The sequence below is a fragment of the Dermacentor andersoni genome, chromosome 4 (assembly GCF_023375885.2).
Source record: "Dermacentor andersoni chromosome 4, qqDerAnde1_hic_scaffold, whole genome shotgun sequence".
Lineage (NCBI taxonomy): Eukaryota > Metazoa > Arthropoda > Arachnida > Ixodida > Ixodidae > Dermacentor > Dermacentor andersoni.
The window spans coordinates 176,129,387-176,131,755 of record NC_092817.1 but is presented as its reverse complement, the minus strand read 5'-3'; positions in this window follow the sequence as shown (position 1 = coordinate 176,131,755).

Here is a 2,369-nt window from a genome sequence, read left to right as displayed (position 1 = left end):
CCCGCGAACTTGGATCACTGAGTAGTCTATAGTCTATTGGTTCACCGCATCCCTGTGCTGTATGATATGAGGAAACCGGATTCGAAAGCAATCGTCACACCATCTTGGATCACAGGTATCTGACATTGCATATGTGCCGTCTTCCCACCAACATGGATCATTGGGTAGTCTATCGTCTAGTGGTTCACCGCATACATCTGCTGTGTGATATGAGCGAACCGGATTCGAAAGCAATCGTCGCGACAACTTGTATCAGGGGTGTCTGATATTGCATAAGTGTCGTTTTCCCGCCAACTCATGTTGCTGGGTGTGTACTACAACTTACATGCCGCCGTTCAATGAACCTCTTTCATAACAACTTGTATTGCTGGGCACATGATACTGGACACGTGCGTCATTTGCATGAGCCTCTTCGATGTCACTTTGGGTCGATGGGTGCGTGCAACTGTTTGTGTACCACGCTGTTAATTTGAGTATTGAGCCCCATAGCACATTACCTACCCACAGAGCCTACATTTATTTTGTTTGATTCTCTGTTTTCAGCAGAGATTTTCATGCTCCTCCGCCACACTATGAAGTCGAAGAACTCAACGCACTTCGAATTCAGCGCTCGCGTTTGTCATGAGTACCTGAAATAAAAATGATGAAAAAAATCAGGAGTGTAGCTCAGAAGGTAGAGCGCTCGCTAAGCATCCGAGAGGTACTGGGAGCAATACCAAGCACTTCCAATGCAGTATTTATTTATATTTTGCAGCATGGGAAAAAAGGAGAAGTAAGTTGTGGAGTTTAATGACCCCGAATTCGATAGTGGCTTCTGAGGGACAGTGAACAGTTCCGGAATAATTTTGACCAACGGGGGTTCATCGACTTCGACTCTCACCAGAGGGCATGGGTTAGAGTGCCATTATAAGCCCTACCTTTATTAACTGGGCCTGAATTAACATCGCCTTATTGAACACCAAATGTAGTAGGTTCGACTTCCACTAAAGATCGTTGGTGCGACTCGTTAATTTAACTCGACTTTATTTAACTGTACCTTAATAAAGACCAAAAGTCGTCGTTCAACTTCCACCAAAAAAAAAAAAGGGTCGTAGGGTCGTAGCTTTTTTGGATCATGCCGTAGTCCACGCCAACGCCGGATTCTCCATCTCATGAGCCACGTAATGATCTCACATTAAAAGATGCGGTACAACCCATCCTGCGGTGAGCGCCGAGGCTAGTGCGGTAATGTTAAAATTACTTTAGCGAAAAAACGCATTGCCGTCGTCGGAAGGAGTTATGTATGAGGTGCGTAGCGCAGTGGGATTAACTCTCGCGTTTCCCTGTAAGGGTTGTTGGCAACAAAAGCCGCCGCCGCAAAACCAGCACGTGGTCTCCGAAGTGCACACAACAAATAAAGTAACAAGCGTGCACCTGTAAAGTACATGAAGCACCCTCAGAATGCAAACGCATTAAAACCAATGGGCGCACCTGTTCATTTGCTGAACCACCACAACAAACGGGGTTCGGAACGTTTAAGCACAAATTGGCCTGTGTGTCGCTGGTGTCACTTCGATTCCGGCTGCAGACTCGAATCTCGACAGAACGTGCGTGGCATTAATATGGGCAGGAGAGACTTGGGGTGGGAAAAGGTGTTAAGGGTTTAGTGCCGCGCAAAAGACAAACGTCTCTGTTGAGAAAAAAAGCACGCAACAACAAAATAATTTGGCTCGCTGGTTCTCCCAAGCCCCGCCAGCGACACACAGGCCAAGTTTGTACGCAAATGTTATAAATTCAGTCTGTTGTGGTGGTTTGGCAAATACAAAACTGCTCCCATTCGCTTTAATGCGTTTGCATTCTGAGGGTGCTTCATGTACTTTAGAGGTGCACGCTTGTTACTTTATTTGTTTTGTGCACTTCGGAGGCCTTTGTGTTAGATGCCAAAGGCCTTCGGCGGCCTTTGTGTTAGATGCCAACGACCGTTGCAGGGAAACGCGAGAGAGTTAGTCCGGCTGGGCTACGCGCCTCATACATAACTTGTTCCGACGATGGCAATGCGTTTTGTCGCTAAAGTCATTCAATATTAACGCATTACCTTCGCCTTTGTACCGAATCCTTTAGTGTGAGATCATTACGTGGCTCATGAGGCGCACAGTCCGCCGTTGGCGTGACTGCACCATGGTCCAAAAGTTCTACGAACCTTCGACCTTTTGGTGACACTCGAACTCAGGATGTTTTGTGCTAATTAAAGCAGAGTTCGTTAAAGTCGAGTTAATTAATGCGCTCGCACCCACGATAGGCGATGCGAGTCGAACCCATTACCTTCAGTGTTCCATAGGGCAAAATTAATTCAGCCCTAATTAATAAAGGTAGAGTTAATTAAGGCACTC